At 45.0% G+C, this 27,573-nt stretch overlaps 1 protein-coding gene across 1 annotated transcript in view; it reads left to right on the top strand.

Annotated features, from left to right (window-relative positions):
* Positions 1-27,573, top strand: part of tspan9a (tetraspanin 9a) — a 145,548-nt gene that overhangs the window by 9,890 nt on the left and 108,085 nt on the right. The window contains exon 2 of the mRNA XM_068602805.1: positions 7,117-7,178. The gene's annotated coding sequence lies outside the window, so the exon portion shown is untranslated. The remainder of the gene's footprint in view (positions 1-7,116; positions 7,179-27,573) is intronic.

Below are 27,573 nucleotides of genomic sequence, written 5' to 3'. Positions count from 1 at the left end.
CTTGGAGGAGGCGTCGGTGAGATGTTGAGATCCGTATTATACTTTTCGGGGAGAAGGAAATAAAAGATAGTCACAGGAGGTCATGCAGGGTGGCACTAGTTTCTGCCTGAGCTGTGTGAAAGTTGGATGGAGAGATTTTACAGACGTCTTTCCGGGAGTATTGTTGCTTCTGTTAGACCCTGGTCAGTCAGGAGTGACGTCTGACTGACCATACGGACTCGACTGACCAAAGCTCTCAGCTGTGGGAAAGTTCTGACTGGCAGCTCGTGTTGAAGGAGATGGTGTTATTGTCTCAATGCAGCAAACAGAGTAATGCTGTGTTGTGCAATTTAAAGCTGCAGTTGGTTACTAAAATGAATAAAACATTGTTTCATATTTGCTCAAACGGCAAATTTGCAGTCTCTAACGTCATGTTAATCACTGCGTGTGAAGCTTGTGAACTTGTTAGACGCCTTGAATGGTTTCAGAAACACATTTTAGTGTACCGTTTAACTGGAAAATAAGCGGTTTTCAGCTATTTTTCAACATCACGGCCGCAAACTTTTCATTTTACAACAAAACAGTCAACTTAAATATGAGTCTGAAAACATAGGAACTTGTTTTTTTGTACTACTGTCCAGTGATAGTGATAGTTTGAGCAAATATGACCACAAAAAAAAATTGAAGTCACAGATTGTAGTTTTAACATATTTCTCGCATCGTGTTGGGATTCTTCCCAGGACGATTGAGTTGTAACTGGCGTGACAGACACACTGACTGCTGCTGTCTGTGTTTGAGTTTTTGGGGCTTGACGGTTCTGTAAGCATGAAATTGGCTCGGTGGAAGGCCGGCCTGCCTAACTGTAAATCAGAGGTATTTTCCAACGTGACCTTGAAGCCTGAGAAGGGATTATAAACACAGGAGTGCATTTTCTTAAAACTCATTTTTCATATTGATCCTTCCCAATCAATACAAACATAACATGTGTATTCCTGCTGGCAAATCCACGTGTGTGGTTTGAGAATAGCAATATGTCTCATATAAGTGGACGGATGTAAAGAGATGCGTTCATTAACCGCTGTCTCACAACCAAACTGTGATAATAACTCTTATTAGCAATCATACCCGGTGTCCTTTGAGATGCAGCACTGTTGGGGTTTCGTACAATGGTTCCTGTGTCAAGCCCAGTTTCCGCTGCTGACTGAGGTTTGTTCTGATGGTTGGGTTTGCGGCAGAGTTGGGCTGCTTTTAGCGCCACAGTCCTAATGTAGGCCTGACTGAAGGACGCGGTTGAGGCGTTATTCTGAGTTCTGCTTGTTAGCGGGAGCTTTTCCCCGTCCCTCAAGGGTAATCAGAGCGCCGTGGTAATCCCTTAAGGAGGACTCGGCTCCTCCTGACGACATGTTCCCATCTACTGGTATTACTACCTGGGCTCACTTTTTTTTATACGCATGCAACGCCATATAGCTGCTTGGTATGCCCAGTGCGTTAGTTATGTGATTTATAGGTCTGTGTCATCATACAAACAAGTCAAGATGTATTAAACTCTTAGGCCTCATCCGTTCCATGTGAGTCCCAGCAGTCCTATTTTTTATAGTTTACTGGTTTTATATTAGAAATGGCACGCTACACATATTAACCAACATATAAAACTTTTAGAGGCCCTGCATGTCCAAGAAAATCCTCAATCATTGTTGTTTTTTCTCAGCTATATCCTGTGTTTTTCTTGATACGTGGGTTCAGTTAATTAACTGTTCCAAAAGAACGTTTGGATTTGAGTTTTTTTCATTTGCCAAATTACTTTATCCAAACATGTTATTCTCATTAAGGCTCACTTCTGTTTTACATCTGGTATTTTATGAGTTTTTTAATGGTAAATACTGGAAATTAACCCTAGAACTCCTTTGACTGATTGGTTATGAATCATGCTGAAAAATAATAGTAACGCCAACTTTTTCTTTGACAATACAATTCTGTTGTGTTTAATCTGATAAAGCAACTGTTATTTTATGCCAATGTTGATATTGAGCATTATACAGATGACCATAATACTGAAAGATAGGAGTAACTTTCTCAAAGCTCATATACATTAATAAAATATGATCACTCTACATAGTGTCGAACTGATCCCTGCTTGTGTTTGGCATTTCAATAAATTGTAACAGATTCCAACAAGAGGATGTTTTGCAAGAAAATATAAACCTTAAAATGTAATTTTGTGCCTATATTGCACGTTTTAACGGTTAATAACAATTATCCACAACACTAATCTTTCATGATATAGTTTTGAACACTTCAAATAGATTCATGGGTCCATTTGGAAGTTGTTGAGTCGTGACGTAACACACTGCCCAAGATGTGCACATGACAGAAAGGAGTTACAAAATACAAAACGACATTCACAAAGTTACAGTACTGTCGTTTTCTTTTTGAAATGCATCTCATTGTCTTGTTTAACAGCTGGTAATTTGTTTATGAACCCTTTTTACACCGCCTGGCCAAAAAAAAGTCATCACCAAAAAAAGGTCACACACACTAATATTTCGTTTAGCTTTGGTTACGGCAGCATTCGCTGTGGCATTGTTTCCATAAGCTTCTGCAATGTCACAAGATTTATTTCCATCCAGTGTTGCATTAATTTCTCACTAAGATCTTGTATTGATGATGGTAGAGTCTGACCGCTGCACAAAGCCTTCTCCAACACATCCCAAAGATTCTCAATGGGGTTAAGGTCTGGACTCCATGTGTGGAAACGATGTCTCATGGCTCCCTGAACCACTCTTTCACAATTTGAGCCCGATGAATCTTGGCATTGTCATCTTGGAACACGCCCGTGCCATCAGGGAAGAAACAAATCCATTGATGGAATAACCTGGTCGTTGCTGAACCTGGTCGTTGCTGAACCTAGACCTGAGCAACTGCAGCAACCCCAGATCATAGCCCCGCCCCCGCAGCCTTGTACAGTAGGCAGCAGTAGTTAAATCCAGGTGCCGACTTTTTTTTCGGCCAGGCAGTGTATTTATCACCTTATCGCATGCTAATTGAACAACTTTTGCACACTAATTCTGGATCAAAAGTTATTTATCAACAGGTACCAAATATACTTCTCATTCTTGCCCCTATTTGTACGTCTCCAGCGCAATCTGTGCGACTTGATTGGGACTTGAAGTTGATTGCATGTTACTACCGTATGCAGATGTCTAGACCAGCCAGGGAGCTGTGTGAAGTGTGTCGATCAGAAACGGCTGCACAACCTTGTTGAACAAGTCTTGGATCCTGAAGGCCTTGACAGAAATATTGTCGTGTCACAGCAGGCCAACGTGATGCTGAGTGACGCGTCAGTATGACTGAGGGCTTCCACAGTGAGGAGTTCAGACCGAGCAGTTCTCAGTAATGTCCGTCCTCCTTGAGGCTCACAGGTCTGTTGTTTCTTACGGAGGTCATGAGTGGCTTCTGGCTTCTATTAGGTGTTTCCTGTTCAACAGCTTGACCTGCTGTCACCCCACCGTGTGATGTTTCCTCCCTCCCCCCACGCACCCATGGCTGCAGGGCCGAGGCTTCGGAGATCAGCTTGTGCTGCGTGTATTGGACAAGCTGAGTAAAGCCACTGCGGCATATTCGATCCAGAAGCCCATATGTTCGGAGATGCAAGTGCATTTTCTATAGCTTAATCGTATTTCTCTGGCGGCGCTCTCTGCATCAAGATCAATTACTCATGGGTAGAAAGTTCCCAGTAATTGATTTGAATTGTACTGTATGCCGGTCATGCGAGTGCTGAAAGCTGCCAAATGCTTTGACTATTGCCTTCTAGGGAAAAGTCCTCGGTACCTGGCAATAGTCCCATCTCTCCCATCTCTGGCAGCACAATGCCGGAACGAAACAAAGTGCGAGTATTGCACATGTCAAATGGCAATGGACGTAAATGTTGCAATGGATTAAAATAGTTCGACCGGCTTTCTTTGTCACACACTGACACTCGTCTAGCCAACAGATACAAACTGGCACGTCCGGTCTACATTTTCAAAATAAAATATTTGGCATGTTTTGAGCGCTTCGCTTCGAAGGCAAATGCTAAAAAGAGAATGCTGAAGTCAAAGTGCTTACACAGGGTGAGGGTGAGGAATGCTCTGACCCGGGTTTCGCCTCAGACAAATTTCTTACTTATCAAGGTGTCACAGAACTTGGATGTGGACGTTATTTTCCAAAACTTGAGCATTCTCTTCAACAATATGAATCACAGAGTTGTGTTCATAGTTAGGACACCAGTGTCCCGCAAACATTTGTGGAAGTTACGAAAATAACCTCCCGGGAATGTGAGCGGAAGTGTTCGCGGGATACTATAGTTTCCTAACTACGCATGCTACTTTGTGATTTATATTGTTGAAGAGAACGCACTCTCGGAAGAGAAACGCGTCAGCCAGAACTTTTTCACGTATTACATTTATGGCTGTGTTATGCATGGGATCAGCAGCTCTTTGTGGGATCGTATATGACGATCTGATCAGACTGCCTGCCGGGGAGAATATAAATAGAGTTTTATCTCGCCTGATTCAGTCTTCCTGTTTGGAACGTGGACTACACCCGGGGCTACAGCGCTGTCTGGGTCAGTCTATCCGCACTGCAGTTCTTTCGCAGGTTGACAGATCAGTCCTTGCCAAACTCGGACGTGCAGGCAGGCCAGGGGTCACACAGGGATTTAGGCAGGCTTGGATGCAGATAGTTTGGTAAATGGGGTTAAGAATAAACACAGTAGCTACAGAGCAAAGCAGGGGAGAAGGCAGGCAGAACCTCGCCTGATCTGTTGTGACCACAAGACGGATTACATAATGTTAATTGTAATTGTATACACTTCTACGCAGATAAATGGGTGAAAGGACATCGTGGTTAAATATCACCCTGGATGCCATTTTTACTGTTTGTTACTTCCCTATTTGTTTGATCAATGTGTTTGTTAGGACTGCAACGAACCAGGAATCCGACTCAAGGTCAAGACAAAGTTTAGCTGAGTCTAATGTTTTAGGGCTGCAACATTGATATTTTCCCTATTGATAAATCTGCCGATTATTTTTTGAATTGATTTCTTTTGTCTGTAACAAAAAAAAAACCACCCATCAAGAAACCTCAAGCCCATCGATGCAATGAAATGTCTAGTGCTTTAGAAATTACTATAATGATTAATAGATTATCAACATGGTAATTTTCAAGTGTTGGCTCCTTGTTCTGCATGCAGCTTTCGATTGGATAGAAATGTGATCTGCTATTCAGATTCATACTATATTCTGTGTGTAGCCTGAGATTTGTGAAATCTTGCTGGCAGACTTCAGTGTCACAGAGAAATTGAAAAATAAAAGATTGATGGCTAAATACGAGGTGGGCTCCAGGGATCTTGAGCAGGGAGAAAAGGGGAGGCAAGAAGGGAGTGGCAGTACCAAGAATACATTGAAGGAGCTTCTCACGCTCTTGCCTTCATCACAAGCAGCTGAAACCTCGAGAGGATACCCCACAGTCCTGCCTACTGTACCCATTTATACTGAGAGCTAGGGCCTCCAGAGAGCTGCCAGTATTATGAAATCAATCCAACTTTACAATCACCCACGTCCAACTCAAGGGTCGTTCTGATCACACATTTCACTGTAAATGCCAAACTTGCATGAAGTGAACATGCTGTTTTCCTTTTTGATACTTCAAACCTCAATGACTTTTAAAAAAAAAGAAAGACAAAATATCAGTGTGGCGGCGTGTATTGAAGAGTGAAGTTTCGCAGTTCATTGAGATCTGAGATCAATTTCGCCCCGCAGCCCCTCATAAATAAGCTCACATATTATAGATTGGATGTTGTTCTCAAAGGTCTGCTAAGTACTGGCGCCGAACGCAGAAGCAGTCAGGCGTAATTCCATCATTGTTCTTTGAGGAAAAGAAAATGTTTTCGATTCATTTTCTTTTTTCAATCACACAAGGGAGATTGAAAATGTAGATGGAAAATGTCAGCCCATGGCCCCACAAGAATGTACTTCTGAAGCTACAATACAACGTTGAAGCGAATGACTTGTTGACTCTGCTAACAGTTGCTCCTTTGTTTCATTCTTTCCCTGCCTTTGCCCTGGTAATTAACTTTTTCTATTATCCTATTCTCCCCTCGTCGTCCTCTTTATTCCGTATTTTGTCCTTTCACAATTATTTCCAGTCAGCCTGTCTCATAGCAGAACGAGACGGCGTGATGTCGAGTGGAGCACCGCCACCTAACCTGACTTCGTGCCAGCCTGGCTAGAAATTCAATGAGCGCTGCAAGTGGAAAGCCTGCAGGTTGGAGACACGCCGTCAGAGGCCACACGTTCTGGTTTCGGGCTCGTTTGTTGGAGCGTTCCACGTGAAAGCAGACTGAATGTCTGGTGCGGACCCCGTCACAGCACACAAAGTGGCCTGTGGTTAAGTGTAGGATCGTAGGACAGATTCTGGTCTGGTACGCACGGTCAACCTGCCGTATTCACAAACACAACACACGGCATATATGCTCATTCTCGGTCAAATAATGCATGAAACGCGCTGTGATTTTCTAATTTCAGCATGTCGGAATTAATTGTCTGTGACTATGATTATAAGGCAGTTAGTTGGTGTTGATGTTGTGACAGTCATAGCCATAGTGCTCAGGAATAGCATCATTGGCGTGCTTGGCAAGGGCTGCGGCATGCTCTGTAATTTTCCTGACAGTCCGATGCATACTGTCATCTCCAATGGCAAAAATTGGTCCAGACGCTACATTTGTGGTCAGTGGTAATGGGCCCGCCTCGGGAGGAAGGAGGCTGTGAAATAGTCCTCTGGTCTTTCATGTCATTAGCTGTTATTTTCGCGTTGTGTTCAATGGACCTGTTTTTTTTTTAATATCCATTTCAACCACTTGCAGCTGTTTTGTGTGAAACAGCCCTCACTATTCCACTCTGGCTCATAAGCTCACTTAAATCAATATAAGGCATCAAATACCGTTCTCCAAATATCTACATTTCAACAAACAGCCCACTTTTTCAGCCTTGCGTGCCATTATTGTTCTGTGACTTTTTTTTTTCTTCCCTTGGACAATTAGCAGTTGATTTAATCTCATTACTAGGTCTCAGTCTCTGTTTTGCTTCCTCTGGCTGACAGGCTGGCGCAGGCGAACCGGAGAGAGATCCCACTGCCTCTGGCTTCCAAGCACATCTGAGCCGGTGAGAAATGACACCATGTTCCACCCCCTAGCTGCAGCCTCGGGGTGGCCTGAATCTGTCTTTAACCTACCGAACTGCAATCACTGCATCCGCTTTGTTCACCACGGCTTCTTGACAATCAAGAGTCGTGAATGAAGTTTAAGTCGATGGACTGGGTCACACGTCCTCCGTGCTCTTTAGTGGGTCGGTTGCTCCACGGTGTTGGAATAGAAAAGACAATAGGTCTGACAGGAAACTCGCTTCTGGGACTAACTCACAGATTGTTCAGGGCTGACTTGCTGCTCTGGTATGGGTGTGCTTCCTGTCCAACTACCTCCAAATGTAAGGGTGGGTGACTACAGGAAATAGCCCCTTATGATTCATACACACACACACAAACGCGCACACACAAACGCTCAGACACAAGCCCTATGCCTTAAATCTTAAGGACATAACCTGCATGCCCTCTGGAGATGTCTGGACCAGTAATTGGTTGTAGGCATAAATTATTTTGGACGAAAAAGACAGCAGAAACACATGGAAAAGCAGCCAGAATTCCCTTACAATGTGGGGTCGCTAAGGTCAGACACTTAAGTGTCAGCAAGAATAGTGAGTACCACCAATCATTTGTCTTCTTCTTCTTTAAGTATGAATTCATAAAAAAAATATGCTGCTGTTATATTTGTGTAAGTCATGAGTTTTCCATTACGTTTGATTGGTCATGAATATTTAAATTTCCTGCTAACTACACATGATTATGCCGTTCACAGCAGTTGACTCTGCATATATCTCATGTGTGCTAACGCAGCAACTACAACACTGCTGCGTCTGAATATCTGTTTTTACATATATATATAGTGCGGTTGTGTCATATTAAGCTGTCCGGCCAATCGCAACAGCTTTCTTGTATTCTTACATGTCAACACCCATTCACACACACGTCCACAAATACATGTCAGCGGCTGCCATACAAGATGCCACCTGCTCGTCAGATTCTAATCTCATCCCTCACACACTGAGGACACAGCCTCTGGAAGTAATTTGGGGTTCAGTTTCTTGCCCTCGGACACTTTGGCACACAAAAGCGGACAAGGATCGACACCGAACTTCAAATCATCCGGTTGGTGGACGACCCGCTCTCCCTCTGAGCCACAGCCGCCTATATAGCGCTTGCAGAGACACACATCAGCAATACAGATAGCAAACGGCTGGAGATATCCAGCCTCCAGCAGCAGTCCTTTTGTAAGTTATCTTCACAGCCTCTGGTTTAAAAAAAACAACAACTGGTGAAGGTCAGCAGCAGCCATTGACTGGCTCGTGTCTTGGGAGATATCTATCGCTTACAATGGTTGTGTTTTTTGGATTCCACGGCAAGGAACAAAGAGGTCATTGATAATGTGTGTACCAAGGGAAACTACCCGGTAGACCATAGCAAACATCAGTTAGGCTACGCAACACTGAGCAACACCTCACATTCAAATAACCTGAATATAATACAGTCCAATGTCAAACCACTCCACAGAGATATTCTGTATTGTAGTACAGGTGTACTGCACTGCGTTACAGCGAGCAGGTTTTTTTTTCTTCTGGTAAATCAGAACAAAGTCACACTTAAAATATGAATGCCCAAGAGGGGAAATGACATCAGCGGCGGACCTCTGTCATCCTGCGACCCTGAGGCTGAGTAAAATACGCTGACATGTCCTCTGGATCATGGCTGTCCATGTAGAAACAGGCACCGCCAGGTGCCAGGCAGCACGGCGTGTTAAAAACTTTGCCGCTGCCTTTCATTCTGGGTCACGCTGTTCAGGAGGAAGTACCGTGTCGGCACAATGCGGCAGTGAAGCCTCAGAGGGTCTTTTGCTCCAAAAAACTCTGTGTTCCTCAAATGCTCTGCTCAGATTATAATCGGGCTCCGTGGCTGTGGCTCCACTTGGTCAGAGATGTTTGTTGGGTTGTGCAGTGTGGCAGCGACCTCTGGCAGGCACTGAGGGTTCTGCAGCATGACACAAGCCATCCGCTACTGTCCAGACACATTTGTTTGCTTTTTTTAAGCTGTTGCGAGGCATGAAAGACTATTCACGATGTCAAGAAAAGCTTCCAAGACAGTTGCAACTGTAGAATTTCTCTTTTCTATTTCGATTCAATGGCAGGAACATCTGGGCCCTCAGCTAGCGCTGAGTAACAAAGGAAGTCGTCCGTGGAGACAGGATAGTCTGGACGGGCTTTTTTTAGAGGGGGAAAAAAATGGGAATTAATAGCCCACACTGTCTATAAATCCCTGCGGCAGGGGAGATGTTCGGCTTCAGTAGAAGCTTTTTTTGTCACGCTTATTGACTTTGCTTTTCAACTTCTGCTCACCCTTTTCTCCTGGAGAGGGGTCCAACAAGGACAAGAGTTAGTAGTCTGGTCTTTACGTTCAGGCTGAATTCCTTCTCGCCGCTGTTTTTAAATTGCCTCACTTTCTCAACAGGCTCTAATAAGGGAAATCCTTTTTATCTTTTTTTTTGCCGATTCAGTGCTTTACTGAACCTACTTCCGATAACTTTAGTGGGAATCTGAATTGTACATCTTCAATGGGGTGCAGGCAGGTGCTTAGGCGACTGCCAGCTGGTGTGATAGTATGTTTTCTTTCTGTCAAAGTCTCCTGGTGGTTCTGCTCTGCTCGCAGCTCAGGTTTCATTTCGTGCCGTTCACGAGTGAGACTTTGAACACATGTTTTTCCATCGCTGGGAACTGACAGCGTTGGTTTAATGAGGTTTGAAAAATGGAATGAATTGTGTGAAGGCTTAGCCTGTAGCCCTGACAGTTTGCATTAGTGGTTGTTCCACCTAATTTATGGGATGTTTTCTGAATGAAAATCAATTGGCTATGACTGATTAAATCATTTGTGAAGAAGACTGATCAGCGCCTCATCGATCTTTGGCCTCTGTTGCATCTGGTTCAGCGGCACTTTGTCAGCTTCAGTTCAGTTCTGTGTTGTAACATTTCAAGTTAATAGTGAGACGGAGCAGCTGAATCTCGTGAAGAACTTTGATCATCACAACAGAACTAAAGGCAGCTGTCCTGAGCCGTCAAAGTTCATAACTGATTTCCAAGTCTTTTGTTGTATTCTAACTCGAGCCGCGTGTTGTCTTTCCAGTCCGCGACGTTGACGCGGATGCTTTTTGGCTCGCACTGTTGGCTGTCAATCAGTTCTTTTGGCCCTCAGTCAGCTGAAATGGGTGAAAGTATTGCGGCGTTTCTGGCAACACCACTCGGTACCCAGTAAACCCATGAAAGTGGGAGGGGGAGAACGGGAGGATGAAGGAAGCGGGGGTTGAAGGAGAGGGAAAAGGGCGCTGTATTTCACAGCCCCGGTTATGTTCTTTCTGTAAAAACATCAAGGCGTCGCTTCACCGCGCTTCACAGCGCTGCTCTCCAGCCACCGTGTTTGATGGCTTTGTCAGCAGAACACGACACAACACCCCCTCGCTACGCCGGGGTCAAGTGGGTTCAAATAGGATTCTGGACTTCAATCAAACTATAAGGGATACGAACTGAATGTTGACTTGCCTTTTATCGAAAGGTGCTTTCTGTTTTGTCGTACAAAAATAACACATCTCTATCCGACAAAGCCTGTCGGTATTGTGATATTGGAGATTGATCTTTTTGAAGTCCCTTTTGAATTGCTGGTACAAGGAACAGGTGTGTCTTATTTTCTTTTGCGTTTCCATTTTCATCGATTTGACAAATGTAACATGTTTCTCTTGCAATGTCAAGGATTTCCGACACAAAGAAGTTCCATTTAGCTTGTGTTCTTTTCAAAGTGTGTTCACATAAAAACATTCTGTGATGAAAATCTTTTAGTATAAACTCTGGTTGGTTTTCGGAAACCAAGAGCATCAATCTGGGTCAAAGCAAGATGTCTTTACGCTGTTAGTTTCCTACTTCTCAGTGTCCCATCTGCACATCTTCCTTCCTTTCAAATACTCACCATAGCCCTCTGCCAGCTACTCCAGATGATTATGATATAACTTAAGTATCTTGTAATTCCATATCTTCCAGCTGGCCTAATGAGCTTTTAGAATGGACACAGATGAGCAGGTATTAATCTCCCACGTCTGCTCCGGTTAATTTTGGTTTCATCAAATGACTGATTATCTTCCTCTGCCCTCAAAGTGCCCTCTGCTGCTTTGACTCCATTTGGAAGCTGTTTGTGGTTTCCCATGCTTCAAAAGCCCTTCAGGGGGGGATTTAACCGCTAAAGTTGGAGCAATAAAATGAACGATATTGACTGTGAAAAAAAATTAATGGATTGTATTAAGGCTGACGAAACTCAAAGCGCATCGTGGCCGCCGACATCGCCGCTTGCGGACGAGTGCCGTGCAATATTTCACATCCTCTAAAACCTTGCCAAAACCTTGTAGAAAAATGTGTTTCTGCTTGCTTGCAGCACCGGCGAGCCCACATCGTACTGACTGGGCCTAATTCATTCAGCTGAAAGCGGCACCCCATCCAAACTTTCTCTCAGCGCTTGTTGGCCAGCTGTGGTTGTTTAACATTGCAGCTCGGTCTCCTGTGAGGACCTGCTTAGCATATAAAGCCCACAGAGTCACTGATGAGTGACGTTTTAGTGGCTAGCTGAGAGCTCATAACAATGCCTATGAGCATTTCTCTCTCTCTCTCTCACTCTCTCTCTCTCTCTCTCTCTCTCTCTCTCTCTCTCTCTCTCTCTCTCTCTCTCTCTCTCTCGCTCTCTCGCTGCTTTAGAGGGAGGGAGGATTCATATTCATGCTGACTGAGTCACAGAGCCTCCTGCACACCGCCTGTCACTGGTACTATTGTGAGTCTTTGCTAACCATGACCTAATTGCTCAGCTGGCTAACACTCACACTGTGTGTGTGTGTGTGTGTGTGTGGGTGTGTGTGTGTGTGTGTCCCAACTTGTGATTCGTGAATGCCATTACATATCGGTCAAATGCATATAATATAGTACAACAGCAGAAGATTGGTGACGATTTCTTTTTAGAGAGAGAGAGAGAGACAGAGAGAGAGAGAGAGAGAGAGAGAGAGAGAGAGAGGAGACCCCCCTATGCTGCTGTGTGCGACAGACAAGTGAGGAAATAGTCTAGTTACATATTGCTGCCGAGGAAGCAAGTCATGCTAGTCACGTATCCCATAGGGAGGAAAGAACTGCTCTGAATCATTTGACAAATCACTGTAACTTTGCCTCAGATCAGCTCTCTGACATAATTATGCCCTCATTTTATGGCAGCTTTGATAGTAATAGGGCTGCACGCTGAGCCAATCAGAGTCACACGAAAACCTTTCCTTCACCAGAACACATCCACTGCAGCAGAACCAGTCATGACAGTTTAAAAGGGCTGGTTCTGAGCGAACCCTTTTGATAATCACATGTAGAGAGAGGCATGCCGCACACACACACACACACTCTGCATTGTGTTAATTGTGTTGTTCAGCTCCATATTTTGTTGAGGATATGTCAGTTTGAGACATGAATTAGTTCATGTAATGCACATTGATTACTTTAATGTTCCATATTATGAGCGTTATGGTGAAGGAACAAGTTTCCTTGCAGTGTGCGCCATCTAGTGAGTGTTGAGCATTATAACATGATTATTTTTTAATCAACTAATAGACTACAAATGCGTTTTAGCGTGTGTCTTTTGCATGACTCCCCTATGCTTGCAGTTTTTCAATCTACTCCAAATTAAGTGAGCAGTAGCACCGCACTAGCATGCCGGCAAAATTGGAAAAGTAAAACGGCGTGAAGAGTTAAATAACAGAACCCTTATTACACGGTTTCTCAGAAGAAATTCGATTTAAGACGTAATTTAACCCACGAGGCTATTACGTTGTTGTTTAAAAATACCACGTAAAGCACTCGCCATCAAACTCCTAACTTCATTTCTCAACTCCAAGGAAAGGTCGCACCTTGATCCCCCTCACTGAATAGAGTGGTTTTCAGTTCTGCCCGGGCTTTGTGGTCGGTGTAACCCACAAAATCAATAGTGTTCAAATCGAAACGTTCCAAAGGTATCTTTGGAAAGAGACATAGAGAGCTGGAGGACGGAGATAGAGAAAAATAGAGATACTGGGAGTGTGTGTGTGTGTGTCTGTGTGTGTGTGAGAGAGAGAGTGATTGTTCACTAGTGGATACTTGAAAAGCAAGGAGATGGAGACTTCAGTGTTGAAATAGGCTGTTCTCAGCGGCCATTTATCCGCGTCACCGAAGAGGTACTCGACCACTGTCACTAACTTCAAATCAATTTTCTAATCAATTACCCCAAGCACAAATGGTCGCTGTCATGGCCGGCTGTGATGAGCCCTGTGTTCCTGCCGCCACTAGAGGTCAGTGTGACCCTGAAGTGTGCACTTCTGAGGCAGTGAAGATGTCATGGACCGCTCGGATGGGTAGGAGGGGAGCGTGCGGCAGCATGCTTTATGGTTCTGTCTGCAGAATGCCTGCGTGGTGCAAAGCTTCAGCTGTTTCCTCCTTCGCACAAAATCTCTTTCTCTGTTCTTATTTGTCCTCCTTCCCTTGCGCCGGTTCTTCCTCTGTCCAGTGCCTCGCACTTCGACTCGCGATTTCAACCTGTCCGCGCAGTTTGCATGCCGAAGCTGCCTCCAGAAATCTGTTCTCGCTGCTATCAGAGTGAGCTCGCCGTTCAAAAGGAATTGCTAATGACTCTGTTGCCCTCATTGACGCGTGTCAGTCTATTTCAGGCTCAACGACGAACACTGTCAGACATGGCCAAGTAAGAACTGACGATCTGCGTGTGCCGGATCAGCCCCCCCGCGACGTCACTCCACCGCATGGTTTGTCGGGCGAGTGACTCTCAACGGGGCAGAGCACTTTATCCTCTTGCATGACCCATCGCTGAGCCTCGTCTCACACTGCTGACAGCATTCCACCGATGGAGGAGACATACTGGGTTATCAAACATGTGATCTGACTTGATGTGCCAATAGTGGACAATTTCTCCCCCCCCCCCCTCCCTTTACCTTCCCTTCTGGCCTCCAGCAACTCTCTGCCCATAACAGGAGCCATCCTTCAGCCCCCGTCTCCTTATTGATCTCCGTTTGGCCGGGGTTCACTCACCCCTCTCCGTTACCTGCCGTCAGTGTCACTCCCGGGCTCGTCCGCCTCTGACCCCTGCTATCAGGTTGAGAGTCGCGCCATAGAAGGGGCGAGAGTGAACGAGGGCGATACAGAGCCGGAGGAAGTGCGAGAGAGCGATTGGGCAGCTGGGTGGAGACTAATAGCATTAACTGGACTGAGTGCTGAATGCAGGGGCAGGAAGGGCACTGCCAGCCGCGCAGGCCTGTGGCCGGCTTTCACATGACTCTGTATACCGGGGCGCGAGGGAGTAATAGAATCCCAACGTGATGTGTTGGGATGCTTGGGGAGGAGAGAGTAAATTTAGCCACAGCGGCAGGCAGGCAGGCAGCTTCGCAGGACTAGTGGGGGACGCTGGTCGCTCTGCGGCCTTCTCTGAACACCCCTCTTCGGTCCTCATACCCTTCTGGAAGGGTGGGCGCTGCAATCACAACATGAATCACCTCCTTTCCATACCTTTGCGGGCTTAATGGCCGGATGGTGAGAAGTATCACTTTGCAATGCGATGGCAGTGGGAGGGGGGGTCGGGTGGGAGATTAGTCAGCCACACTTTATTTCCAGGCTCTGTTAGGGGAGCATCTGTTTGGCTATTGAATTTCAAAAGCAATAGCGCATCTCCCAAACTGATGTTCTATGATGGACTAGATCATAGCATAGTTTGGTATGATTGATATACAGATGTTGCTCTTTCATGTTTGTCATTCAGCCAGTTAGGCTACAATGAAGCTACGTGTCGCCCGCCACACGCCGAGAAGATATGGCGTCTGTCAATGTCAGTGGTTTTGTCCTTAAATGCATCACACATTTCTCCCTCTGCACGACCCGAACCCGGCTGCCTCTCCACATCCTGCCTCCTTGGTATTACATCCTTGATGGGTCTTATCGCATCAAGCAGGATTTAAACAATGGAAACATTTCTCATTTCTTGCTATTTACGTCAGGAATAAAAACCTCAAAACTCAATTTTGTTTGTGGTCCATCATCCACATGTCTTGTTTGTTTTTTTCTTCCCACCAGCTATTGGCACTAGCAGACTGTAATGCTTGTTGTTTATAATTGCAGGTTCATGGTATAGCTGTGTTATCTCAGTGAGGGCTGCAGTCCTGAATAACAAAGACTGCCCATCTGTGCAGTTTGTCAGAAACTATGGCTCAAATGATTTAGCCATTCAATGTGGAGAGTGCTCGGGCCATAAAAAAAATAATTCAACGTTAACCAAATGTGTTGAAATAGCTGAGGATACAGGCTCTAAAATGACTGGAGGTTTAGATGAAATGCGATGCATGTGTCGTGTGAGCGAGTCTCAACAGCTTGCTTTATTTCTTTTCCTCAGTTCTTGTTTGTCTTTGGCAGTGGTGACTATTTGTCTCCTTGGCCTGAATCTCGATTTCAAATCTTCTTGACAGCCCCGAACAGCTAAGCCTGGCTGTCGGCAATCTCGTTTTTATTCGAAATTGACGATTCTCAGAGGAAATAATGGTTAAGAGAACAAGTAGAAAGTAAACCTGGTTTCCATCTGCATTTAGCAGTCATACATGCCATGAATGTTCTGCTGTCCTGTCATTCTGTTTTACGATGAACAGATGATGCACTTAAACGCTCACAAGGCATTTGATTTTATTTTTTTTGCTTCATCACATTTAAGTGTCTGGGTGTTCTAATAAGTCCCACATTTCACAGGAACCCTTTTTTTTTTTTGGCAAACGGTTGATCGGAAAACAATTTGATGAATTGTAATTCTATGACGACTAATATGTTCACTCAGCAGTGACGCAGGGGACTCTGTAGCTTAGATCAAAGTAACTCCCTCAAATATGTCCTTGTTTTTTTTGTCTTCTTTTGTCACTTGAGTCATAAATCACATGCATTTTTTTAGTGTTTCACATATTTTGACAAAAATGGACAACGTATTGAGTTAAAGGAACACATTACATACGGGATAGACACGTTTAGGGACAGTCCCGTCGTCTTCGCAGTGAATATTCATAAGTCATGCTGGTGTGGAGCATCAAACGGAAACTGAAGTTTTCAACCTTATGTAAATGTTTCTAGGAGCAGACATGCAAATTACACAGATACTACACCGTATAATGTAAGCATACTTTTATTACTGGCAACACATTTACTCTCATTGAATTTCTAATACTTCAGCCAACAAAACTAAAAGTTTTTATGATTAGAAGTTCAATTGGAGCTTTCAGCCTTTTTCTGAATGTTCCTCAACCCTTCTCTACTATTCAATGCTAAGACTTTATGCATATTCTTTGTTGATTCGATGTGCTTTTAAAACATAATGTATCAGCACTGATCAACTCTCAGTATATGTGTTGAGAGGACATGTGGGAACGTCGTCGTAACATTGATAAGGTGGGATCTCCTTCTCCTCGAAGGCGGTGAAATGAAGTCGTTTCGCCGTTGACTTCTGTAACATGTGAGAATTACAGCATTGAATCTCAGCACTTGGAGGCGGCCGCTCCAGTTGCTTCCATGCGGATCGTAGTGACACGTCCACGTCTTGGAACCTGTCGAAGCTGCTCACCATCAGCTGCCCTGTTTCTGCTTTTGTTCCATCCCTACATGAGACAGGCCGATGCCGTTTATAACCCATTGTCTAGACCGACTCACCCAGACTCGGCTGGCCCGTTCGGCTCTGGAGCCACAGGTGTGGTAGGCTCTTTTTTTAGACGTCTCCAGCTCGCCGCATTGCCTTCCCACTCAACCCAACCGGTCAACGATGGTCGGCCAGTACTACAGAGTTATATATATACGTATATATAAATGTATTTGTATCTATATATAACCGACAAACCAAGCCACGCTAACTTTGATTACAATAAACAGTACAATGAACAGGCAAATAAATACGAGACTGACAGATCAGTTGAAGATGCCACACAATTATAGATAAATACTGAGGCCATCAGTCTTCTCCAGTGTATACACTTTGGCGTAACCGCTGTTTGCTTTTGCTTTTTTCTGTATTTTTCCAAATCACTGGCCCATTTGATCAACACAGAAATGCAGCAACTGAAAGTAACCCAGCCAGCACATTACATTTGTTGTTATTATCAGCTAAAGTGTAAGCCTGTTTTACACAGGGATGAGTCTTTCGTGCACGCCGCCCACTTATTTACCACAGTTTGGTGCGCCATCTCTGCCAGGGTGTCACTGCCAGACAGTGAATTAATATGCATTAAAGCTCAGCGCTCAGGTGTGGAAGGAGAGACCTGGCATTTTGCGCAGAGCGGCGTTGAGAAAGTGGGCCATGAGTGATGAGGGATCGGACCGATCCTGACACTTTGAGTCAGCCTTTATTCAATGTGTGCCTTCTGTCATCATGCGCCCGCCACTTCTTTCGCCTCTGTCACGCACAGAATGCCATGACTCCGTTAGCGACTCCCACAACAAACACAGACCAGTCCTGCATCAAGCCACACACGTGTTCTGCACTGTGTACCCTTCAATACAATTGCCTACCATCTGGGGCCACTATTGTATGGCATTTTAATAGCTATTTATAATACTGTGATTTATGCTCCGAGTTTTGGATCCTCTAATAGGTTGTTCTTGGCCAAACACTAGAACTCTGGGCAGATTTCTTGTCTCCGTAAGTCATCTTTGCATTAACTTATTTCGTCTTTCGCAATCGCTCCAAGCCGTGTCTTTGCCCAAGGCTTTCCATTACTGTCACCCTGGAGGATTTGCACAATGCAAAGTCAGAATGATGAAGGTGACACTTACCTCAAGAATGAATCTTTTTATACACACACACACACACACACACACACACACACACACACACACACACACACACACCCCCGATAACGAAGCCTCTTGAGGCAAATTTGTGATTCATGATATTGGCCGAAATAAAATTGACACGTGCACAGAAACATGCACATCTGGGGAAGGAATAGCCAGCACCTCTGCAGACATAAGGCACGGTAGAGTACTGCACAGCACAGAGTATCTCGATCTCCCTGAAGAGTCCCCGTGGAGCTCCGAGCGACTCTTTGGTCACCAGGGCACCAAAAGAAACAGTGGCCAGGTGCCAGGGAGACGGCAAGGCGTCTAATGCAATGCATCACCACCCCGCGTGACAGATTTGAATGATGTCCACACATGCTATGCCCATGCTCTCCTCTGTCTCTCTCTCTCTCTCTCTCTCTCTCTCTCTCTCTCTCTCTCTCTCTCTCTCTCTCTTTCATCACATGGAATAGCTCTGGAAAGGCTAACATGGCAATATCATAATTAGCGAGGCGCATTCAAATCCGAGCCATGAAGCGTGTCATTAAAAATCCTTTGCCTCAAGCAACCTCCGCCTTTCTAGACTCCCACATGCGAAAGCTAAAAGTGCCGACAGTCTTGCTGTGGATTTATCGTTGCACCGCTGCAAAACTCCGATCTGTTTTTCGGCCTGTTTCCTCTCTGCTTCAACTCTTGCGGGGAGATGAATAGGCAGCAGGACTGACTCGGGCCCATCAGTCACTCTTGTCAACCCTGAGGGGGTGGTGATCAAAGCCGCTGGAGACGACCTGTCCCATCCGCAACATGATTTAGCCATAAGAGGCGAGGAGACGTCTCTGTTCCTCGCCGTGTCTGTCAATACGCTGATAAACAGAAAGCACAGAGATGGGGGGTGTTAAGACGGAGGGCTTGAAATGTGTCGTCTCTGAGCAATTGTCTTATCCTGTTATTCCTGGTACGAATGGATAGTAAAAAGATGGAGAGAGAGAGAGAGAGAGAGAGAGAGAGGTTGTGTGATGATGTGTGGACGTGGCTGAGAACTCGATTTCCCTCAGTCACAAGGCAGCGGCGGAAGCGGATGAATCTCTTGCTCTCCCGCTGCATGCTCAACACTCATCTTCAAATGATGTCGCTCTCAATCACCTGAGCTCGTACATGCCGGACTCTCCAATTTGTTGTTATCTAGCGAGCTGACTGCTGTGAGTTCTTCTCTTATCATCTTGTATGTCCTTCCACTTTATCCTGTTTAATGAATCACAGTGTATAATTTATATATATATATATATTTTTTGAAGTATGCCATCAGACCGCCCATGTCTCCACGCAGCAGCGGTCTTCACTATTAATGCCCCCTGCCTAGATGCGCCTCCTCAAACTATATCTCATTTCAGCCTTTATCAACTGCAAGCGTGAATGATGCTGGAGTCTTCTGAGAGTCTTGTGGGAGACTAAACAAATGACGTGCGTCTGCAATTCATCACCAGACATTTGTCCCTTCTGATACATGCCGGAAAGAGTTTTTCCTGTGCGTCATGTGCGACGCAATCGGACTCCAGATTCTCTTACTTGGTGTAGCCTGCGGTCGCTCGGTGAATGTGAAGTCCAGCATCCATTTGTAGGGCACCACGTAGTGCCTGTGGATGTCTCAGTGGATGTGACTGTGTTTGTTTATTTTGAGAGGGCAGACTTCGGATGTCTGACCAGACTTTTTTTTTATAACCCTCTGGAGGTGGCTTTGGTGCATAGTGCAAATGTCAAAGGTCACATACATTTATTTACATTACATACACTCTTTTCTTAAATCTTGTAAACCTGACTTCCTTGTGGCTGGTGCTGTTTCTGCCTCTAATTTTCACACTTTTCTCTCTCCCTCTCCCTCTCTTAAATCCTTCGCCGTTGTCTGCATGCACTTCATCTTTCCTCCCACATTCTCCCCGTGTCTGCTGACACAGTGCCGAGCGGATGCCTGACACCTGGGGGTTGGCAGCGTCTTCTTTCCTGCCTAGCGTGTCCCGGGGAATGAAAGGGGAGAGGAAAAGGCGAGGGCGAGCCTCGTGCCCCTGGTTCAGCTGGGCAGGACACGCGGGGATGTGTGGGGATGCTCTAAACACCTGCAGGAGGCCGTGAGAGCATTGCCAAGACGTTCGCGAACACTTCCGAACACGGTGGGGGGGGGCCAGCACGGCCACACGCTGGTGCTGCTCTGCGGCTGCACATGCCCACACAAACAAATGCACATAAGGATGCCCATGACGGGAAAACATGTAGACCGGGTCTATCTCTTCTGCCTGTCAACACCTGCTGTCAGTGGGGAGATCGTGAAGGTTGTTTACCGCTTTACGGAAAAGCTCCCTGGCGTGTGGACGCTGGCGTCTTCCATTGTCGAATGCTTACATGAGAAACAAGTGGCTCCGCAAACCCGAACTTAAGGTGTGTATCATACAAATGCGGCTCTCAAAATTGTATATGCTCCATATATGTCTGTTTTGTGACATCAGAAGCCATTTAAAGGGATTTAAAAGATTTTTTTTTCCAGCCTAAACATGTGCCAATAAACATGTGTTTTTACTCTCACCAAAGCCAGTTTGAAATATGGAGTAAACGTGCAATCCGCCGCTCATTTCAAGGCTAAAGTTGTCCAGCTGATTTGAGGGTGAGGGCAGAGAGTGACCTGAAGGCAGGATTGCTTAATGTGGTGGTAAGAGTCAAGGGAGCTGGGGAGAGAAAGTCGATCTGCTGAAGCTAACAAAAATCATTGGAGGGCAAGTTGGAGAGGTGAAATATGGGAGTGTTTTGGGAGATGGAAACTTGCTAATAGGGTGTATTACTAATTGCAGATGGAGAACGCAAAGAAAGCGATTAATGTTGGAGAAGTCTCAGGAGCCGAGGAGCAGAGGTAATTCCCAGAGTGCCTCTTAGTGTTAAAATGAAGCAACTGGAGAACTTCAGCGTGCGGAACAGTTTTGTCGAGCATCGCAGCGATGAGGACTGCAGCTTCTGAGATTAAATCTGCTGATCATTGTCACAACTGCAGCGCACACTTGGTGATGGTGTTGGTTGTGCGCATATCAAATCAAGAATTGGCCTGTGTGGGTTCATGTTAGAATTCTTCAGTGAAATGCCAGAGGCCTGATTGCGAATGGACATGATTTGAACCACTTTGCAGTAAGAAGAAGAGAGAGGTCAGACATTTTTCAGATACTAAGTAAATACTGTAATTACAGAACGGTTCCAATATTCTGTCTGAGGTGAGGAGAAGAAGCAGCGCTGAAGAAGTCTCACATCAGTGGAATGTATGTTCACTGCAAAACAAGCGTGCTTACATTTATTACTATTCTATGTCCTATTTCATGGCAAGGCCAGTTTATTTATATCGCACATTTCAACAACAAGCTGATTCAAAGTGCTTCGAATAAAACCATTAAAAGCATCAAAACATAATGCAGAGAAAACAGGATTTTAAATACAGTTCAAAAAGTTGCAGTGCAGTTGAAATGGCGAAGAATAAACGAGGTAACTTATGCTTATACATTTGTAGCACGAGCGTCTTTTTGTTCATTCAAGCCATTGACTTTGGTTTTGTGGTGCTTACACAAGAAGCTATTAAGCATTAAAGTATGTGAAATCGGGCGTGAATGAGGCCACAACAGCCATAGCAGGCCGGGGCTAAATAAATAACAGCAGACATGGAATTGCTGTGACTCCACCAGGACTTCATCTGTCCAATGACAGAACTACCCGGCGGAATAAAGACGTGTGATCATTGTGAGTTGTCTCCTCCAATGAACACGTTGTCATGATGTCCTGCAGTGCTGCGGCATAATTGTGTGAACGGTCTTTTTATAGCTACCTGGTGAACACGATCCCTTCTCAAAATGTGGACAGCGGTGAGATGAAAAGAGGTTGCAGTGCTTCCGCCGGCCGTATCTGCGCTTGACGGTCAGTCGCTGGGTTTTGTTCTCTGCACTGCAGACCGAACGGAGGGCACCAAAGCCATTTTTGCTAATTGTGTTTTCCAAGCACATATTTCATCGGCTGCTCACTGTTCCCTGTCTGCACTTATCATACTCCCTTCCTCCCTGCTCCTTTGGCCCACACTTTAATTCTCTAAGACTGTACCACCAGCTTGTCTGTTACCATTTAAAACTCTGGGAGAGAAATGGAATAATAGAGGGGTTTATCAGCTATAAATCCAGTATGGCATTACTTAGAGCAGACTGACTCTCTCGAAATTAGCATAAAGCATATGAGCCACTAATACCACATCTTGTGTCAGGCTGATGTGCTTCCTGTCGTTCATCCAGGATCCGTTCATCTATTTTCCACTTACTCGGTCGCCTCGTTTTGTGAAGTAGGGCACCGGGGTTTAGGCTTTGCGTGATCAGCAGGAGAGGAACCCGATGCGTTTTCTTGTCTTTTTGGTTTCCAGTGGAAACAGTGACGCGTTTACAAGTCCGTAAGTGAATAGGCTTCTTCAAAGTGGGAAATTTCGTATCTGAGGCAAATGAAATCAATCCCGCCTCACACGACTGGGATTCTTTTGGAATCTCCGGCGGCGTTTGAAGTCGTGAGCCGAGCCGAACACCGAGGACTGACCTTTGCCAACTGGTGACGATGCGCCTTTGTCAGTGATGAGGTGGACTTTGTTAGGTCATGGGCGGTGACAGCTCGCCCCGGTAGCATTGACACACTTGCTCACTTCCTGATCCCCCGTGCGCAGTGATCTCCGGCGAATGGGTGTTTTTCAAAAATGTGTGTGTGTGTGTGTGTGTGTGTGTGCACGTTTGATGGGTGCACAGCTGCAACTCTCCCTGGCATGCTTGTGTCCCAACAGATGCTTGAGTATGTCTGTGTGGGTTTGGGGGACACAGAGGAATCCTGGCAAAGTGGACACTGCAGATGCCTCTGATTGCATGCTGGATCAGGAAGGAAATTCCTCTCGGACGAGGACAGAGAATCTGCAGCTAGAGGCTGGCGGGCAAACTTGGCAGGGGCTTCCGCGGTGAACACAGGAAAAGTGTATCGACGTGGGCAACCTAGGCACGTAGGCACTCACTCTTACACACACACACACACACACTCTGGGGACATCAGACCTGGATACAATCCAAACTGATTGTACATGATGGCCACTGTTTATCTACTAGCCGAGGTGATAATCTGCTCTCATGACTCCCTTGAGACTCTAAACCTTCTCTTGTGAATTTAAGTCACGGTTGGTTTGTGCCACAGGGGATACTAGGATGGGGGGTTTGTGCAGAGTGGAAAACTGGGAGAGAGAGAGATTATTTGTTGAAGCAGGGCCTCCGGGGGAGGTGGAGTACCTTAAGCTATGTTTGGCATTCAGGAGATCTGCAGCCCTCAATTTCTATATTCAGTTGGGTATGAGGATCAATAAGACCTGCAGTGGAATCTGCTTGGTTTGTTTCTTATATAAATTACAAAAGTCCTCGCTGCAGGGGAACATGGAACTAACAACCATTAGTGCAACTGCAGAACGGGACCAGAGGCTGTAGCACTGGGTGTTTGGTGCTTCACAGTTGGCATTAAATGTGTGCAAAGCTAACATTGCGTAGGATAAACTGGCATTTGACATTGAAAACCTGCCAGTGGGGTTGCGGCAAAAACAGTGGGGTTGGATTCTGCAGCTGTAGCCAAGCTCACATTGATGAATGGTTACAGTTTGTCATTGGTGTCAGCGGCTGCGGCCTTAACCCCACCACGCCCTGTCACTACGGGTCTGAATTGATAATATATGTCAGTTGGATTCATCCTCTTGTGGACCAGCGAGATCACGGGTTTACAATTAAAGTTAAACAAGATTCATTTTGATAACATTTCCTCACGCAAAGGTCAGGAACATCACAATAAAGTCGAACTTGCGCTATGATTCAGTCCAATATATAGTATTTACGTCACAGTCCACTACTGACTATCAAATCAAATAAGGAACGTTTGATTGAATAATATCTTAATATCTATTGTGACTTTGCAAATTCAAGTGGATGATTTATAAATAATACATCATCTTTGGATACATACATGTTCTTCTTTTGTATCAAGTAAAATAAGGGACGTGTTTAAAAATAAATTACAAAACAGAAAGCTTTTGAAAAATGTACATGTTAGATGAAAGTAATTAACTAAAAAAAATGAACTGAACTGAATATCCCTGCAGCTTCTAATTCAGGTTTGAAGTGATGGCAACCTCCAAAAAAAACATGATATTATATTCTTCTCATCTTCTATTAAGATACATCTGTGTGCAGGGACTGCGTCTGTGGTTATTAAACCACATGTTTCAGCTCTATTGTCCTCTCTGTTCACATCATTCTTGGACTGCGAAGTAATGTGTTAAGATTCTGATCATATTGGGCTCTTAGGTTTATATTCTGTGCCTTCATTTCGGATGTGAGTGGGTACACGTTTGTTCCAAAGAGTCGTGCTTTAAGTTGTGCTTTGTGCGGTTTCACATTGCCGCTTTCAATAATCCTCACGATCTCTGAACAAAAGACGTTGGTTTTGAACTGCCCAAGAGGAGAACGCCCCTTTAACTGTCTGTCTGTCCGTTTTTGGTTAAAGTCTCTGGTCTCGCTGACCACATTTCTCTTTTTGGAGAACGCCACGTGAAATAGCTTCTACTGACTCACGTGGTGTTCTCCCACTACAGGAAGCTTATCGAATTACACATATTTGGCTGGCTGATTAGAATCTAGTGATGCGATTTACAATGCATGCGTGTAATTGGCTAGAAAAGCTGCACCGGTTCGTCAAAATTTGATAACTATCAATTCTTATGAAGCTATTATTAATTCTGGGTCCAGATACAACGGCGTCTGGCTCCGGATCCAGACCGAAATAATGCATGCAGAATGAGCATATGGCTTATGTATCTGCCATATACAGCATGGTTCCAAGCAAATGGCTCCAGATAATGGGATTTGTATGGACATCATCTCATTGATAAATAATACATTTAGATTGGAAAAAAAGATAGCAAGTTATGAGTAATGAAATAGAACAAGTCATTAGGACTTGTTCTATTTCACTTCTCATAACTTGCCATCTTTTTTTACTGCTTTATTGTGTTTTTCTTTGGGAGCGCTTTGCATTCCGCATCCGTCCTCAGTGTGCATCTGTTTATTTACCTCCCACACACAAACTCCTCTCCGACACTGTGACCACAGAGAATTAAGAAGAAGAAAAAAAAAGAGGATGAAAACTGCATAAAAAAACCAAATATTTATCTTGCAATCTATCTTTATTGTAAACAGACCTGTCACAATTTTTAGAGTTTGCGGCGCCAGGCCCTGACCCTGAGATATATTCGGGATGAACCTGAAACCTAATATTTGACTTTATTTGAGGGTGGAGACCATAGAAACAGAGCAGGAGAGGTTGAACTGTTTTCCATGGTCATATGACAAGTACAAAAGAAAATGGCCATTATTGATAGTTGTTATCGTGACAACACATGTTGGTCGTTACGCTGCTACAATGGTCCCAATGGCAACTGCGCAAATAGTATAGAAATGACGGGCTCTGCCCGTCCTGCTACCATTGATTTCCCAGTTCTATTTCTATGTCGCACAAAACAAAACCGCAAACCACATGATCAGCATCATCTCTGAGATTGTCTTGACACAATTACACAACCCTGCGCTTCAGAAGGCTGTATTGTTGAAGGCCGATTGGATTGGATTGCACACCCTAAGTGTCAAAAAAGGGGAGAATAGAAACCATTTAGCACTTAAGCAGCTCTCGCCGCCTTGATGACAAAGCAGAACCTTGCTGCAGGCCGTACAGGCCCGTTTTAATGTTTGTAGATTAGTTTTCCTTTCTTTGCCCATTGAGAGGCTAATTGTCAATAAACACAACAAGCCCGCCTGAGGCCGCATCATACAGTAACTCCCTCTTCCAACGTGACTCGCTCTGTGCCACATGTTTCCCAATGAGATAGCCATCTGTTCCACAGGCACTACGTATGGCCGGCTGGAAACCTAAACTTAAGGACAGTTTTGAAGGGCAAGCATTCACTTATAAACTAAAAGCTAGTGTTTCCTTACTAAAGAAGCTGGAAACACGTTTTTCAAACAATTTGTCAGACCAGTTAACCATAGAAATATCTGTTCAATTAAGATTTATTCCCCGTTCTTGTTTGTGTCTTCTGCATTTATTTTGGACGCTTTGTTGGACATGGATTTTTTAATTGGCTCATTTCAATCTGGCTCCGATGGGCTCATCCATTTCCAGTTCTTGGCTGCAACGCACACACAGAACCTCACGAGCATCAAAAGGCCGACCGTATTAATATTACTCCGACCAACTATCTTATGAATGTTTGGCAGTGGCACACACTTCTTGTAAATTAAATGTGTGGCCTATTTTACGGTCGTCTTTTAAGTGTGAGTTTTAAAGTAGGGCCGCCGCAGTGATGATTTGCCCACCCGTGGCGTTTTGTGTTTAGCAGCGAGGCTTTCACAGATAAATGATGCTGTGTGAGTTGACAGTCAGGCTGATGAGGTGGAGCAGGGCTGTCATAACTCTTCCTCACCAGCACACCATGGACCTTGGCCCACAGCTGACCCCTGAACCCTTTCTAACAGCAACTGCATATATATGTGTGCGTCCCCCCTTTGCAGACAACATGACAATACTCAAGGAATGACAGTGTAGAAGCAGTTATTGTCAGCTTAACAGTCAATAGCAGTAGTCAATTCAGGAATTGTGACTCAAAGTAAAATAATGAACATTGAAGCTTCCTTCATATGTGGAAATAGTGAATGGAAATTTGATGCAAATGGTTTGAAAATGTGCTCTGTGCTGTAGCTTTATTCACTCTCCATGTAGGAGGTAATGACATGGTGAAAGCTGTCCATTGAATTCTGTCCTGTCTCTTATGATTCAGCTTCTGCCGGAGCCTCCAGGCAAGTGATACAGCAATGCCACACAGTTTGCCTCACTGCAAGAGCCTACAGTGCCCCCCCCCCCCACTTGACTTCCACGCACATCAGCCTGCAATCAGAGCTTGGCCAGGTTGCCCACTGTCTTAAATTACACAGCAGTTCCCTCTGACAAGTATCAGAGTCTTAGTCATGCACACAGATAGATATTCTGATAGAAGTTGTGTGTGAAGAAAAGTGTAGCCGAAGTTAAGCTGTCTGCCCCAGCACAAGATCCCACTGCTTTCCGTTTTCTCACAGGGGAACTGTGTGTGTGTGCGTGTGCGTGTGTGTGTGTGTGTGTGTGTGTTGCCTACAAGAATCCACGCCGCTTGGAGGCTCCATGGAAGGGGATCTGTTTTGGCACTTTTCCACCATTCCTAGGCGGAGGCGTCATGCCCCTCGCTCCCCATCCCACTATGAGCGATGGCGTGACGAGGCGAAACCAGGCGAGACCGAGGCACGGCGACAATGCAAAGCGCCGGGGCATTGAGCGTCCATGATCTTACCAGTGCAGCTGTCGTGGATTTGGAAAGTAAAGTTTTCTCCCCTTTGGCGCTGCAGAGCAGGATTAAGCCAGCACAGCGTTTACAGTTGGGAAGTCT

This window comes from Clinocottus analis, unplaced genomic scaffold (assembly GCF_023055335.1).
Source record: "Clinocottus analis isolate CAN_PGR_092001 unplaced genomic scaffold, fCliAna1.0.p SCAF_6, whole genome shotgun sequence".
NCBI classification, from domain to species: Eukaryota; Metazoa; Chordata; class Actinopteri; order Perciformes; family Cottidae; genus Clinocottus; species Clinocottus analis.
This window is presented reverse-complemented; position numbering and strand designations above follow the sequence as displayed.